This window comes from Syngnathus acus, chromosome 5 (assembly GCF_901709675.1).
Source record: "Syngnathus acus chromosome 5, fSynAcu1.2, whole genome shotgun sequence".
Taxonomy (NCBI): Eukaryota; Metazoa; Chordata; class Actinopteri; order Syngnathiformes; family Syngnathidae; genus Syngnathus; species Syngnathus acus.
Genome location: NC_051091.1, coordinates 13,668,833 through 13,686,558, shown reverse-complemented (window position 1 = coordinate 13,686,558; position 17,726 = coordinate 13,668,833). Strand labels below are relative to the sequence as shown.

At 41.5% G+C, this 17,726-nt stretch overlaps 2 long non-coding RNA genes across 2 annotated transcripts; both read left to right on the top strand.

The window, feature by feature from the left end:
- Positions 1 to 663: 663 nt before the first annotated feature.
- On the top strand, positions 664 to 10,876 carry LOC119123494. The gene is made up of 3 exons (XR_005098085.1): positions 664 to 903; positions 9,926 to 9,928; positions 10,867 to 10,876. It is a non-coding gene; the product is annotated as an uncharacterized LOC119123494 (long non-coding RNA).
- On the top strand, positions 3,029 to 3,433 carry LOC119123493. Its single transcript, XR_005098084.1, has 2 exons — positions 3,029 to 3,192; positions 3,318 to 3,433. It is a non-coding gene; the product is annotated as an uncharacterized LOC119123493 (long non-coding RNA).
- Positions 10,877 to 17,726: the final 6,850 nt, after the last annotated feature.

Genomic DNA, 17,726 nt, shown 5'->3' with positions numbered 1-17,726 from the left:
TATTTAGGATTGTTTTTATTGAGATTAATGACTTGCGAAAAATAACGAGTTTTTGCTAAGATAAGCGCATTTTTATATTTGAGGAGGCTGTCACGCCATGCCTGATGGAAAACCTCAAGTTTGGTTAAACGCCCTTTGCGCTCATGCTTTCTACATACCGTAATTTTCGGACTATAAGTCGCGTTTCTTTTCATAGTTTGGGTGGGGGGGCAACTTATATGTTTTTTTCACAAATTTTTACTTGATCATTAACACATCACTTACAAGTATAGTTGACCACTTCACATGTTATTTTTAGTATAGTTGATCACTTCACATGCTTTTATATCTTTATCTTGAACATACTCAAAACATGAAAAATAGAGAGAAAAAATCAAATAAAGCAATCAACACTTTAAAGCGCCATATCCAAGTCCACTGTCTGCTGTATGCACACTTGCTCCATTTTTGCTCCTCTTATATTTATTATGTTATTTGTTTATTTATTATTTATTCATCACTCTTATTTATTCATTGTTTGTGCCTTCTTGGTTTTATTTTTTTGTGTTGTTTACTTGTATGCATATTGTGTACTATGTCTTGTCACCGTGGGATAGTGGGAACGTAATCTCCTTGTGTGTCTTGGCATAGGAAGAAATTGTCAATAAAGCAGACTTTGACTTTGACTTTGATGAAACAACCAAATAAACAAAACAAAAAAGTACAGCTGAAAAAAAACCCTGTTATTTTCAGACGAAACTGGATGAGGGCGCTCTAAACTTCACCGTTGGCCGTGACTCATCAACTGGGAAGGGCTTAACAAAAATGGCACCAAAAAGAAACTCATATTCTGCAGGTTACAAACTTCAAGTTGTAAAACATGCAGCCGAAAACAGTAATCGAGCAGCAGAAAGGAAGTTTGGAGTTAGTGAGAAACTTGTAAGGGATTGGCAAAAATCTGAGTTTCTTCAGAGCGAACAAAGCTCTGCTTGTGATGGACAGCATGCGAGCGCATATCACGCCACAGATAAAAGAGAAATTAAAAAGCCTCAACTCCATACCTGCCATCATCCCTGGAGGCTGTACTAAAATAGTTCAGCCACTTGACGCCTCCGTGAATAGGAGCTTTAAAGCAGTTCTGCGTAACCTGTGGACGGAGAACACAGCTTCACGGCAACCGGGAGAATGCGACGTGCAACATTCCTGGACGTCATTGGATGGATCGACAAAGCGTGGGCTTCGGTTACACCCAAAATCATTCTGTCAGGATTTAGAAAAACTGGAATAATTCCAACTGAAACTGACGAGGAATCTGACGTTAGCGACGGAGAGGACGAAGGGCCCCACGTACTACCGGCATCAGTCGCGGCTTTGTTTGAAAGTGACACGGAGGACGAAGAGTTTGAAGGATTTAATGATTAGGAGTGACGCAGAAGGTTTGGACATTTTTTTTATTTTTGTTATAGTTATTTGATATATATTTTATTTCGTGTAGCAACTTCTATATGTTTTTATCGTTACAGTTCATAGTTGTTGGCTCGTTGAACTCCTGTTTTGTTAAATAAAGGGCCGTTTACCAAACCCACGTCTTCCCTTGTACTTTGTTAACGCTACAATATATTTATATACTACATCTGTGGAATAAAAGGAGTCGCAACTGACCCACGAGGCTGACGTCAGCTGCTCACGCGCGGCGTTGTTGACATAAAGGACGAGAAATTTGATCGATGGATTTAATGATTTGGAGTGACACAAATGATTTGATAATATTGTTGTTTATGTGATAGTTATTTAAAATATAGTTTATATATCGTTGTATGGGCCTGTGGAATAATTGAACTGCGGCGCGGCACACGGCATTGTTGACAAAGGACGATCGATGGATTTAATGAATTGGAGTGACACAGATGGTTTTATAAACGTATTATTTATGTAATAGTTTTTTTAAATAACTCTGAATGTTACGTCAGGCCCGTTCTCAGCTCCTCGTTTGTGTTTGTCACGTTAGCATACCGTATCGTTTAGCCTGTTGTTGCTCGTTCATGTCCGTTCTTGGTGTTGGATTTTGTCGAATAAATTGCCCCCCAATATGCGACTTATACTCCGGAGCGATTTATATATGTTTTTTTTTTCACTTTTTTGGGCATTTTATGGCTGGTGCGACTTGTACTCCGGAGCGACTTATAGTCCGAAAATTACGGTAATTGCTTTAAGCGTACGTGTTTCATCTGTGAACCACGGAGTAGGCAATCTACGGCGAGTTTTCAGACGTAGCGGCGCCACAGAGTCGATGGTGTTTAACAATGTCACATTGAATTCATTTGTAAGATTATCAATAGAGCCGATATATGCGGGAAATATGGCAGTTGCCGGCGACAGTAACTCAGATAAGGCAGTGCAGTCATGGAGTTAATATTATGGCTGCTATAATTCTGATTGCACTCTTGTCTTTGACAAAGAACTAAAATTTCAAATTTTATTAAGTAATGATCAGAGAAAACAGTAGTGTATGGCAGTACTATTATATTTGAGGTTGCCAGTCCTCGGGATAATACCAGATCTAAGGTATTTCCATTCTTATGCGTTGCTGCCTGTATGGCTTGCGTAAAACCAAACATATCAGTTAAAGTCTGAAACGCCGAAGTAAGTGTCTCTGACGGTAAATTCATGTGGATATTGAAATCGCCCATGATTATTATATTATTCGCATTTGTCACTAGATCAACCACGAATTCTGAAAATTCATCCAGGAAGCCAGAGTAAGACCCGGGTGGACGGTAAATAACAGCAAGGTAAAATGACGGTAAAGCGGTGGATCGGACAGTGAGAACTTCAAATGTTTTAAATACGTTAATCGAACGAGGCCTAAATCTAAGATTGGAATTTGAGATGAGGGCGACACCCCCACCCTTTTTTCGAGGATGCGCCACATGCGAGCTTACAAAATTTGGAGGCGAAGGCCGCATTAAGCGGCAGCAGTTCATTAGGTTTTAACCAGGTCTCACAAAGACCAAAAACGTTTAGATTATGTTCCGTGATGAGGTCATTAACGAGAACTGCTTTCGTATGAAGCGATCTAATATTCATAAAACCGAGTTTAAATGTAATCGGTCGATTAGGGTTCGTATCTATCGAAGGATTTTTAAACGAAATGCGAGTAAGATTGTGTTCTCTAGGCCTGACATCACCTCTCAAATGTTTATTAGCGCGGTGGTACGATACGACTGTAGAAATTTGATAGTAAATATTTGGTACACATGTAATATTGTCTGAAACAGGCACCATTTCATCAGCGATACCGGTCGGGGTGGAGTGAATGGATTTGTCTACTCCCTCAGTAGAAAGTGTGTTCACCTGTACTGTAGCACTATTCAAACTGCCACGCTCTAGTCTACACGAGGAGCTATGTTCATGCTGGAAGTCTAGCCTAGCGCTAGTTAACTTTAACTTAACAGACTCCAAACCCATCCTAACAGGTGGTCTAGTCACCTGTTCCCCGGCCTGCTCTAAAGTGACCTGTCATGAATGGCTCAAACAGTAATCTATATTCCTAGAAAGAGTGAAGGCGCCTTCACGTTTAGGATGAAGGCCGTCCTTCCTCAGCAGGTCGGGGCGGCCCCAGAAGGAGGACCAGTTATCTATAAAATACAGTCCCTGCTTTTTACAGAACCCAGCCATCCATCGATTAAGGGAGACTAATCTACTAAACCTCTCATCAATGCCTCTCCCAGGCAGGGGGCCAGAGACAAATACTCAATGCCGACTCATCTTTCTGGCGAGATCACAAGTCCTCGCTATGTTTTTCTTTGTGATCTCCGATTGCCTCATCCTAACATCATTGGCGCCAACGTGTATCACTATGTCCGAGTAGCTAGTGTTGTTGGAACTACGCTGTTGACTAGGCCTATTGCAAGACAGTTCCCTAAGATTAGCTTCTATGTCGGGTGCTTTGCCTCCAGGAATACATAGTACCGTGGCTGGAGTGTGATGTTTCGGGTAATGGAGTCACTGACCAAGGTGCGAGGGCCAGTAGACCGAGATGACTTTGGACGGCTATGCGTCTTACCTGGCTCATCGCGATTAGCAAGCCGCTTGGAGCTAATGCTAACTGGGCGGTCCCTCTAGTAGGGACAACCTCTCTAAGAGAAGGGTGCAGTTGGTGCACGAAGCCGCACAAACCTCTGGATCCGCAGCCATACTTACGTGTCTGATCCATCCATTGTCTGTACCGCTTTGTCCCCACCGGGGTCACAGGCGTGCTGGAGCCTATCCCAGCAGTGATCGGGCAGTAGGCGGGGGACAGCCTGAACTGGTTGCCAGTCAATTGCAGGGCACACAGAGACGAACAACCATCCGCATCTGAAAACCCACGCCGACACGGGAAGAACATGCAAACTCCTCACAGGGAGGGACGGAGGTGGAATCGAAACCGCACCCTCCTAACTGTGAGGCGGACGTGCACCACCGAGCCGCCCGGGGGGGGGGGGTCATTGACATAAATTACATGGTGTCTGTATAGCAATTGCATTTATTGGCCCGAATAACACAAAACAACATATATACAATAACAAAAACATATTTACACCAACAAAAACATGTGTACACTGACATTTTTTAATTTTATAGTGGTACACTAAGGAGAAAAAAAGAAAAAAAAATACGGCCATTGGTGCATTTGAAGAAGAAAAAAGGGCTCCTCTTCAATCCTCCTCTTGCGGGGTGCGTTGGCACCTTTATTTGCCACAGACACGTAAGTGCCTGCCTTGCATGTCAAGCACTCAGCTTCATAAGGTCAAAAGTCAAAGTCTGCTTTATTGTCAATTTCTTCACGTCAAGACATACAAAGAGATCGAAATTACGTTCCCACTATCCCACGGTGACAAGACATAGTACACAATATACATAAACAACACAAAAAGTAAAAACAAGAAGGCACAAACAATGAATAAATAAGAGTAATGAATAAATAATAAATAAACAAATAACATAATAAGAGGAGCAAAAATGGAGCAAGTGTGCATACAGCAGACAGTCAGAATATAGCGCAAAAGTACAGGACGCTACGCAGAAAGGGGGAGAGAGTTCAGGATCCTAACAGCCTGGAGTATGAAGCTGTTGGTGAGTCTGGTGGTGCGGGACCGCAGGCTCCTGTACCTCTTCCCAGAGGGCAGAAGATCAAACAAAGAGTGAGCGGGGTGCAAATGTCCTTCAGGGAGGGGAGTGAAGCACCAATAATCTTACCAGCCGTGTTCACTATGCGCTGCAGGGCCTTCATGTTGTATTCAGTGCAGCTACTACCCCAAACAGCGATACAACTGGAGAGGACGCTCTCAATGGTGCCATGGTAGAATGTAGTCATGACGGCCGGAGGATCACGAACCTGGCGAAAGAACGGGAATTTTTTTTATTCAACTCCTCAGCGAACATGCATTTTCGTTTCGGCATTGCTTGTAAACATTCAGTGTCGAGTGGCCAGCCAACCCTACTTCGTAGCAAAGTGACTAGATTTGAGGAGAAGGGCGTGACTTATTTGGAAACTGAAGGAATGGGGTTGAAATACAACAAGTCCTACCTAGCTACAAAAACAGATATGCTCAAACCTCATTGAATAAAGTACATAAGCAGACAAGTATATTCACATATTAAATCAATAAAAGAAACATTTTAAGCATATAATTATACCTACACACCAAATCAATAAAGCAGACATAGCTAGACATTTTTGATAGGTGGTAATGACAAAGGTTTTTATAACTTTATGATCTGATATGTATTTCTGAGCACTTTGAAATAACAAATGTTTTTTTATATATTGCCTGAATAGCTTAATGACCCTCAAGGAACTGTTTAATGCATGCCTGATGATTTTCTAAATCACGGACACTGCCAAAGTCGTCTAAAAATGTTCAGTACTTGATTATATCTTATGTTTTGATTAATGCTAGACGCCAGTTTTCGATTACTACTGAACGTTCTGGACAGAGGGAAATATTTTGCCTAACAAAGAAAAGATATGGTTGGAAGCATGATTAAACTAAGAATATGATGACGTAAGCAAGTACATGGAGTATCAAAAGAACAAACAAACAAAAACATGGTAAGTGGTGAGTACAAACTTTGCATAGTCAGGGAACATTAATAAATTGATGATGTCACAGCCAAAAGCTCACATAATCCCGTACAAAATGACAAAATTGAAAGAATGATGAATGGGTGTGCGACAGTGGACGAAGTGGATGTATGTGCAAGAATGGTTTACAGGAAGGACACTTGGAGATAAAACCGGTAGAGGTGCCAGAGGAAGAGCGGCAGGAGGAAAACAACCATGAACCCGGCCAAAGGGGATCCCCAAGGCCGAAAGACGGGATGGAAAACAACAGCCCCCACACACACCGAATCACCCATAATCAGCACCCACCCCCACGGAACCAGCTCTCACCGAACCAGCACCCACTCCCATGGAATCAAACTCTCCTGTGAACTTGCCACACCCCCTGACTCATCACCCATCAAACTCAGCCCACATTGGCATGTGCAACTGAATATAAGCTGACCAAAGAACCTTGAACATTGCCTTTTCTGAATGGAGACTTTCTGCTCTTGAGCATGGTCGCACGAAAGGCCCAGCGCTGTATTGTACTTTCCTGAAAACAGCTTTCTTAACAAGAATTGTGATTGAACTCAACCAACCTGTGTAAGTCTAAATTTTGTTTCGGTGTCTTAGCCTTTTCCTAAAACTGAAGAAATAAGGGTAAATCAAGGATTTAATGATTTGGAGTGACACAGAAGGTTTGACAAACTATTATGGCTTTTACGCACACCCGGTCCTACTCTACGGAGCTCTCTTTCACCTCTGTGGATGGAAGTCGGGGGCCGGCGCTCGGCCGGGTGGCTGTCCGGGGACGGTGGATGGGGCTCGGACACTGCCTACGCATGCCCGGTCCTACTCTACGTAGGTCCCAGCCACCTCCGTGGCTGGAAATGCCACCTCCGGGGATGGAAGTCCACGCCGCCACACGCCTTGAAGTCCACGCCGGTGCTTGGGGCCGTGTGGCGGTGAACTATTTATGTTATAGTCATTTGATATATTTTATTTCATGTAGCAACTTGTATATGTTTTTATCGTTACAGTTCAGTAGTTGTTGGCTCGTTGAACTCTTGTTTTGTTAAATAAAGAGCCGTTTACCAAACCCACATCTTTCCTGGTACTTTGTTAACGCTACAATATAGTTACATACTAATCTGTGGAATAACGACGAGGCTGACGTCAGCGGCGCACGCGCGGCGTTGTTGACAAAGGACAAGGAATTTGATCTATGGATTTAATGATTTGGAGTGACAGATGGTTTGATAATATTGTTGTTTAAATGATAGTTATTTGATACATACTTTATATATCGTTATATGAGTCTGTGGAATATTTTGCATATTTAGACGTCAGCGGCATCGTTTCCATAAAGGACGCTCGATGGATTTAATGAATTGGAGTGACACAGATAGTTTGATAAACGTGTTATTTATCCATCCATCCATCCATCTTCTGAACCGCTTAGTCCCCACGGGGGTCGCGGGAGTGCTGGAGCCTATCCCAGCCGTCAACGGGCAGTAGGCGGGGGACACCCTGAACCGGTTGCCAGCCGATCGCAGGGCACACAGAGACAAACAACCATTTGCACTCGCACTCACACCTAGGGACAATTAGGAGTCTTCAATCGGCCTACCAAGCATGTTTTGGGATGTGGGAGGAAACCGGAGTGCCCGGAGAAAACCCACGCGGGCCCGGGGAGAACATGCAAACTCCACACAGGGAGGGCCGGAGGTGGAATCGAACCCGCACCCTCCTAACTGTGAGGCGGACGTGCTACCCAGTGCGCCACCGAGCCGCCACGTGTTATTTAGTATTTGAATAATAATGATGGCATTCTGTCTGTGCCTTTGAATGTGGTGCAAATTAATTTGACTGTTGTACATATCCAATCACGTTATTTTAAAATAGTACTGATAAAATTGCTTGTTCTACAAGTTGTTATCCAAATGATGAAAATGTACAGGGTAAACCTGAGTTTTATTTTGCACTTAGACATCCGCCCCGTTTTCCAGAGTGTGAAAGTCAAGGCAATGATGTCAAAAATGCAAGTTCCATATTGAAGATTGCAATTACAAAATACACGTTTTGCATATGCTCGACAGTAGCTAAGCATACATAAGTATATTCAAACCACCAATAACAGCTCAATTTCCAAAGATAACGCAAGGCAGTTGTGATTACTTCTACAATCAAGAATAAGTCAAAAATTAATCTGTACCTTATGGAGTCCAGTCAGTTTTTAATACAGATGCAGTGGAGCCTCGGTTTTCGAACACAATCCGTTCCAGAAGGCTGTTCGAGAAGGGAATCGTTCGAATTCCGAATCATATTTCCCCTTTACAAATAATGGAAAGAAAATGAATCCGTTCCAAGACAAAAAAAAAATCGGCAAACGTTCTGATGTATTTCATCTAGATGATGATGGTAATGATCTAGATGAAGATACAACGGTCTTCTTCCAAAGTTCCCAAAGGGGCAGAGGAAGAGTTATAGACCAACAAGGCCGCAGGCCGCCATTAAATTCAAACTCCACATCAAATTTGGACTGTTGGAACTGTGGGAAACGGGGACACTTGGCAAGAGTGTGTCGTCGTGTAAAACAATACCAATCAAAGGGTGGAGGAAGGGGCAGAGGAAAAGCCAAATTTTCAACATGACAAGCTTCCTCCCCTTTGACCGCTCAAACTCATACAGAGAAAGAATTAATAGATGTCCATACAGCAGAACATGTCATTGTCAGATTATTAGAAATTTCTTGGGATTATTAGAGCTCCTGTCCATACATGAAGTAGGACAATGCTGTTTGTATGCCCAATGACAAATGACCTGAGATCAATGTGTGTGCACACTAAAGTTAAAATTTGCAAAATAAATGGAAAAGAATTACAAATAGCTTCTAAAAGTAAAATAGAGAATAAATCTGACAAGTAAGACGAGCAAAAAGGTGTTCTTAGTGCGTTCTATGTGTTCTTATATGTTGTGCGTCATCCTTTTGTGCTGGTGTGTGTGTGTGCGTGTGCGCGCAGAGGATCCTCATGAATGTGTGTGTGTATGAGTGTGAGTGAGATGTGTGTCCTATGGAAGAAATCAGTAATGGAGAATGTTCAGGAGGCTGTTGGGAATAATAGGGAAATTGAGAAGTGGATGATGATGTGTTTAAGTTGGTTGGAGAAACTAAGATGAGCAGTGTGTGGCAGTAGAGAAAATAAGACGTGTGTGGCAGAAAGTGACTAGACCGGTGGTTTGATAGGACGAGAATAAGAGACAGTAAATGTTGTGTAGAAGACAGTGAAAGATGTCGAATGTGAACATGATGAAGGGGGCAACAGCAAAGTTGGCCTGCCCTTTGAGAGGGTGAGACTGATAAGCGTGCCTGCGCTCGCGCGTAGTCGCGGGGCGGGGCTGTGCGCGTGGGCCTGTGCTATGCTCGTGTGGGCGGTGGGCCGGCATCATGATTGTTGCAGGAAATGGCCAGCCTGTGACCAATCAACATTGATGCCGCGCCCCCCCCTCACGAATGGCTGCAGGCGAGGCAGGGAAAGTGTGAGTCGCTCAGAGAATGTTTGAATATTTGAAGCAGGGTGATGCTTAAGGAAGATGTGACAATATTTGCATGAAGGATAAAAGGCACTGATGAGAAAAAAAGTATAACCAAAACGTCAAAATAGAGGATGACGTTTGCGCAGCGTTGTTTGTTGGTATTGTTTGTGAGCTGTGTCTCTGCTGTTTTTGTGTTGTCTGTGTGCTGTGTTATGTGTTAAAAGGATGAAATTGGCTAATACAGGTGCACAAAAGAATTTCTTAGACTGTAGTCTATCTGATTTGCACCGCAAAACAAAAACGATTTTGTAAAAATAGGAAGTGAAAAAAAAAAAAAAAAAAAAAAGCAAGCAATTTGTTTGTGGGCAGAAACTGGTCCACACTGCATTAATGCCTAGCCTTGATGAAACAAAATTTGAGAGATGGAAAGAACTTGCTTTCTGGAATTGGATGAAGAAAAATTATGAAATAACGACATTTCGATGCTAAATTTAAAGGGAATAGTCGATTGGTTGTGTCAAGACTATACAAGTTTTTACATTTGAGAATAAGAGAGCGATTGAGTTGAAGTTAAGAAACAACAACAATTAACTATTATATTAATTTACTGCCGGTCATTTTGTTGGTTTTTATCTTTTTATCTTGATTGGTTTGACACCTTGAGGAAGGAAAAATTAGGATGTGGAACACGGGTTGAGACAACCAGTTACACACGCAAAACGTGTGCACTGGGACACTGAGAAGCATTTTGAAAGGTGTGTCAAATTAAACGAAGATGAAATCATATGTAGTAATACAACACTTTACTACATATGGATTCTCTAAATCATACAATTGAGTAAAATAAAACATACATTTTGATTTTATTCAAATTTCTAAGATTCTTGTGATAAACGATGAGAAAATGATTGAAAAGTAACTAAAGAAACTACAAGAAACTACAACTAAGCTAGTTGTGGAAGCAGTCCAATTGATATGCACGTGTGCAGGGCACACACGAGACTGATAAGGTGTCAAGAGGTAACACGCTTGCAGACGGAACCGCATAGCTGTAGTGCAAAAGACGCTTCAAATTTTATACACACAAGAAGCAGATTAAATTACTGAAACGTTTTTAAAGATGTGCAGCGACAAAGTCCATCGACTGACATTCAATTATGGACGAAAAGAGGGGCAAGAGTAGAGAATGGCATCTATAAATGACCAAAAGACTGACCTATCATACAAATGAACCGATACAAATGGGCAGCAATATTGAGCCATGATGTTGTCACATGGTGTTGACACATGGCTCAACAGGGGGGATGAAAGGGCAGTTCAGTCAGCTTTATACAACATATGAATTTGATTCATATTCAAAACATTTATAAAAAAACATTTGTAGAGCTTGTTTAACATGTGCTAAGCTCAATCCACAGGGTTATAATGCCTGGTCATAATAGATGCATTCTCAAAATGGATTGAATTGGCTTCAAAATAAACACTGAATGCCTTAAGGGGATGTTTGAGAATATTTGCCATTTTTCACATGTCCTGTGTTGTTAGTCACCTAAATGTTGAACAGAGGGTGTGATTTACCGAAGTCAAATTCCTTGTTTGGCACGCTCAAACATGGCGAATAAAAAAAAACTCTTGAATCTTAACAGTGGCAAAGACGTTATGTAAAGAAATAATACTTTGTCAACAACCGCTGTAGATGTTAAAGAATGGAATCAATATCTCTAAAATGAATGTGGATAGTTTGTTTCAGGTGACTATAAGAGTAACTGGTAAAAGAAACAATTGATTGCTCATGGCAAAACAAGCTGCAAAGACAGAAAAAAATAATGAATGTCATATGTATGGGTTTACGACCGATTCTTTATGTTGTACCGTTGCCATTGACAAAAGATTGTGTGAAATCTGTCACGTCTACTGATTGTGAAAGGTGCGACAGTGTTCTATATAATATCCGTTGAGAAAAAAACAAAAAAAACATTGCTTTTAGAGAATGTAGTCAACCAAAATTGTATATGTATCGACATGCCAAGATCTGGGAAAAAGCTGGAAAAAACCAAAATGTCTTTAAATTTGAGAGGCGACGATGATCTGACTGAAATTGATGCAATTAGGGTCCCCAGAGGAGTTCCTGATTAATAAGAATTAATTAACCAAATTGCAGCGGGATGGGAGTCCTCCATTTGCTGCTGGTGTACGATGAACAAGAACGTTGACAGGATAAATTACATCCATTGCAACATGCAGAAATTGGGCAAACGGACACAAGCGGGACTTGAGGCAGTGCACGAACAGCTAGCCACGCCTTCCCTAATGTCAATCCAGAACCGCAATGCTCTTGTTATGTTGTTGTCTGAGAAAGGAAGGGTCTGCGCAATGTTCAGGGAACAATGCTGCACCTTCATCCAGAACGACACCGCCCCTGATGGAGGCCTGACGAAGGCGATTGCAAGCTTGCAATCCCTCAACACGAGGATGGAAGAGCACTACAAGTGGATGACTGCTTTTGGGAAGTATAAAGCCCTTGTGTCCTCAATTACTGCTATACTCACCTTGTGTGGATGTTGTTGTATTGCATGTCTCCGTGCTCTGTTTAATCGTCTCATCACTACAGCAATATCGCCCATGGAAGACGAGATGGCCCGGGTATGCCTAGTGTCTGAACGCCAGCATGTTGATGATAACGATGATGATGATGCAATTTTTGCACTTGAGTTTACAGACTTTTTCCCAGATCTGTGTATTTCCGAATGATGATGTCGCAACATTTATCCTTTTTGGTGTAAATATATTTGTGCTCATACTTGTGATCCGACAACTGAAAATCAAGAGAAGTGGTTGTTTTTGGTAATGTAAAAATTGAGCAAATGTGTGATAAACAGGAGGGAAATGTTGGAATAATATAAGTGAAGCCTTGGCCTGCCAGACCTGGAGGCCTTGTCTTTACGAGTTTATGACTTTCCTTTTATCTAGGTTCTTCCTCTTCAGTGACAGGGATGTCTTTTGATCCCTGTCAGCCATATGTGTCCTTCCTGTCCTTATGTTATCTGTGTGTTTTTGTTCCTGTAAGAGGCCTTCACTAACAATGAGCAGAGCTTATTTGCATAGGCGAAATGTTCTTATTTGGTTCAAAGAAACTTCATTCATTTTAATTAACTGTAGGTTTGGTTCATAGATTGTTGTTGATCAGAACTGTTTTTCTTTGTTAAGTGTTATATACAGTTTGAAGTAGTTGCGTACAAGTTATCCTATATTTACTCAATGTTTGTTTAAGGAACTGCATACCAGTTACCTTACATTTACTTAACATTTGTTTTAGTGTTTAGGACAAGTTACTCATTATTATTGTGTGTTAATTTACCAAGTAGATAAAGTTAGCCAAGGTTTAGTTGCATTGTTCCACAGGAAAGCGGCAATTCAAGTTATCTGATCACACTCGAGGACGAGTCAGCCAACCATGAGAGAAGAACAGCTGGTTGAGGAAAGAGGACAAATTCTGCGGGGGTCACGGGCCGACAATGAAGTGCTAATTCACACCACACTACATTCCTTGGCTAATCAGCGTTGCTACAGACACAATCTCCCCTCCCTTTAGTGTAGCAACGCCTCTGTAACCAGGGCAACCAAAACATTGAAAAGAGGAGCACGTGAAGTAAGGACTCAGAATTGATGGAGATACATGGTATCATCTGTCCCAGTGCACCCCAGTGAAGGGTTCCTGCAAGGAACCAGATCCGCCATCGACAGCGTCCCCGCCCCCAGTTCAAACAGAGGCAGAATAATCCTTTTCCCCCTTGGTGGCCAGGTAGTCCACCCTGAGCCACTGAAGACAACGACCACGCAGCAGATATTTCCAAGTTCTCCCCGGACGGAGCAGAGCTGCGAAGGGGGTGAGAATTGTGCTCACCCTCCACCAGTGGGCGTGCCAAGCCCCCAACGGCTGAACAATCGCGAGCAATTTTTATCTTGAACTGTTGTTATTGATAACATTCTGGTCGCCTGAGGCAGAGGGACCGTGTGAGACTTTTCCTGCAAAATAATATCTAGCCGCAGGTTTTTCACTCATACAAAATTTGGACTGGAGTATTGAGGAAAAACCTCATCTTCACTGGAAATTATTGCTGTCATTGTATTTTCTTACTTATGTTTGATTGATCGGGATTGACATAATCATATGATAAAACAGGAGGGATATGTTAGGGTTTACAGATTATCTTCATCGTATGATTATGTTGGAATGTAACCTGTAATAATTTACCTAGCTTGTCCTGTCGAAAGTAGTAGAACAAAGTGCTAAGATCTTTTCAGCTGATTGACTAGCTGCAGAGGAAGCAATCAAAGTTGCCTTGTTTACACAACGTCGTAAAAGACCCCCTGCTATGCTTTGATCAGCAGGCCAGGGGCTTCAACCCCACACCCCCACTCTCAACCCTACTCTGTTTCTCTCAATAAAAATGCTCCTGCATGACGCCAGAGTCAGACGTCATTCGATCATCGCTGTATGCACAGCGACGAATGGACTCTCCACCTGCAGGTGTCTAAAAGGACTTACTTGTCTCCTGTGTGGTTCTTGCAAAATAAGTTAGAGTGAGCACCACCCTAACAATATGGGCACCAGAGTGGCCTCAATAGTAGACACTTAGGGACTTACACTGTTGCCTAAGGTCGGGGTCGATTGGATCGGCCAGGCCACCAATACGAGTCGGGGACTCGTGAAAAAAAAAAAAAAAAAAAAAAAAAAAGGTGAAGGCATCGCTGATATAACAGGACGGATGCCTGCCGACCTCAATAGTGCGACCTTAGAGACTTATATTGTTGTCTAGGGCGAAGGGTAACTGGGTTAACCAGGTCGCTACATAATTGTTGAAGTGTGTCTATGATGATATTGTGTGGAAAGCAGGCTTGGCTGTCAGATGGGACAGCGACGCAGCTGGAGAAGTGAATGATTAGTTGTGGTGCTGCTGTTCATGGGGTGGAAGTGATGATTTGTGGTTCATGAAGAACAATAAGTTGATTTGTATAAAATTGTTGATTTTTTATTGGCATGTGAGTTGGAGTCAGAAAAATGGCTTAACAAGAATTTGATAAAGAATGTATATATATAATTAGCATGAAGGTTGTATCCCATTGTGAGGTGAGGTTAAACTGTAACCATTTGTGTTTTCAAAAGGGTGCGACTCTAAAGTTTGGGCCAAACGGTCAGGTGGGCACAAATGCATATTTTGGACAGAGGTGGGGGGTTGCATTGTGTGACGTGGTGGTGGCGAGGTTCTCCACACTTCGGTTGCCCCCCCCCCCCCTTGTCATCAGCTGGGAAGATTGTCATGTCTATGTTGTGGGCCCGTGTGTTATCTATGTTTGTCTTTGTGTATCAGTTCGTTATAAATGATGGAATTGGGCTAAAATGGTGCACGAAAACGGTGTGCTAGACAATGGTTTATCAGATTTGCATTGTTAAATGTAAAAATGAGAAATTATAGAATAATCTGAGGGTTGTGGGCAGAAACTGGTCCAACGAGGAGAGTGCCCAGCCCTCATAAAAAATGTGAGAGTAAGAGAGAACATACATTGTCAAAATCCAACATCACATATGAATTGTAAATGCATACGGCATAACAACTTGTCAAAAATAATATTTGCTTTTTATATGTAGGCTAATCATACAGTTATAAACTTTCAAAAAGATTTTATTCACTTGAGATTTTATTTACTTAAGAAAACCACTACCATTGACATTTAGCGACCATTAACGTTTGTGTCAGAAGCTCTTCTCCTCCAAATTATTTAAACTAAAACAACTAGTCACGTAGCGAATTATGGAAAAACAAAGTATTAGCTAGCAGGCAAGCTACAACTTAAGTCCAAGCATGAAATCCATTGATAATGAAATGGACAAACTTTGCATGACAAAACAACAGCTCTTACTGAAACACCTCATAGCAGGCTTCCTTGGTGTCTTTTTTTTATTTTGTCTTTTAGAAGCAACATGCGTCGACTGAGCAGTTTACTTGCTGTGGACACTTTTACTTCTACTTCTTCTTCTTCTTGTTTTTTACGGTGGCGCACAATTTATGCACATGTCTGCCCCTAGCATTTCGAAAGAAGCAATACAACATTGTTCGTACAAATTACAGCTGGTTTAGGGTTCAATATTTCATATTTAATGGATTTAATTTTGGCATCTATATAAGGTCTATGGAAAAACCTAATATAGACTTCTATATCAGTTTACAGAAATAACCACACTTCACACGGATCATTGGTTGTTTAAAACAAAGCAACACAACTTCTGTACATTATTTATACAACTTATAGCTGGTTTAGGGTTTAATATTTCATATTTTATGGTGGGGACAAGCGGTATAGAAGATGGATGGATGGATGGATGGATGGATGGATGGATGGATGGATGGATGGATGGATGGATGGATGGATTAAAATTGGCCTCAGGTTACAGAAATAACCACACTCCACACGGATCAATGGTTGTTTAAAACAAACCATCACAACTTCAGTGAGGACCTCTCCTGGTCCGCCAACACCGCATCACTGGCCAAGAGAGCTCAGCGCCGCCTGTACTTCCTGCGGAAACTCAGGCGAGCAAGTGCTCCTCCGGCCGTCATGACTACATTCTACCGTGGCACCATTGAGAGCGTCCTCTCCAGTTGTATCGCTGTCTGGGGTGGTAGCTGCACTGAATACAACGTGAAGGCCCTCCAGCGCATAGTGAACACGGCTGGTAAGATTATTGGTGCTTCACTCCCCTCCCTGAAGGACATTTACACCTCCCATCTCACCCGCAAGGCGACCACGATTGTGAGTGATGTGAGTCACCCCGCTCACTCTTTGTTCGATCTTCTGCCCTCTGGGAAGAGGTACAGGAGCCTGCGCTCCCGCACCACCAGACTCACCAACAGCTTCATTCTCCAGGCTGTTAGGATCCTGAACTCTCTCCCCCCTTCTGCGTAGCGTCCTGTACTTTTGAGCTATATTCTGACTGTCTGCTGTATGCACACTTGCTCCATTTTTGCTCCTCTTATTTATTGTGTTATTTGTTTATTTATTATTTATTCACCACTCTTATTTATTCATTGTTTGTGCCTTCTTGTTTTTATTTTTTTTGTGTTGTTTACTTGTATGTATATTGTGTACTATGTCTTGTCACCGTGGGATAGTGGGAATGTTATTTCGATTTCTTTGTGTGTCTTGGCATGTGAAGAAATTGACAATAAAGCAGACTTTGACTTTTTCTGTACATTATGTATACAACTTACAGAATGGTTTTGGTTTAATATTTCATATTTGATGGATTTAATTTTGTCATCTATTTTAGGTCTATGTGTAGACTTAAAATAGACTTCTATTTTAGGTTATTCTACAGACCTAAAATAGACATCTAAATTAAGTCTATGTGTAGACCTAAAATAGACGTCTAAATTAGGTCTACACATAGACCTAATATAGACGATCAGGTTACAGAAATAACCACACTTCACCCCGGATCAATGGTCGTTTAAAACAAAGCAATGCAACCTCTGTTCATTATTTATACAACCTACAGCTGGTTTATGGTTTAATATTTCATATTTAATGGATTTAAATTTGTCGTCTCTTCTAGGTCTACACATAGACCTAATTTAGACGTCTACTTTAGGTCTATAGAATAACCAAAAATAGGCGTCTTTATCAGGTTACAGAAATAACCACTTCACATGTACGGATCAATATGGTTGTTAAAAACAAAGCCAAACAACTTCTGTACATTATTTATATAACTTACAGCTGGTTGAGACTTTAAAATTTCGAAATATGATCATATTTGATGTTTTTAATTTAGACGTCTATTTTAGGTCTATACATAGACCAATTATAGACGTCTAAATTAGGTCTATACATAGTCTAATAGACGTCTATGGCTGACAGGGAAATTTAAATCCATAAATATAAATATGAAATATTAAACCCTAAACCAGCTGTAGGTTGTATAAATAATGTACGGAGGTTGCGTTTCTTTGTTTTAAACAACCATTGATCCGTGTGAAGTGTGGTTATTTTGTAACCTGATATAGACGTCTATAATAGGCTATTCCATAGACCTAATATAGACGGCAAAATTAAATCC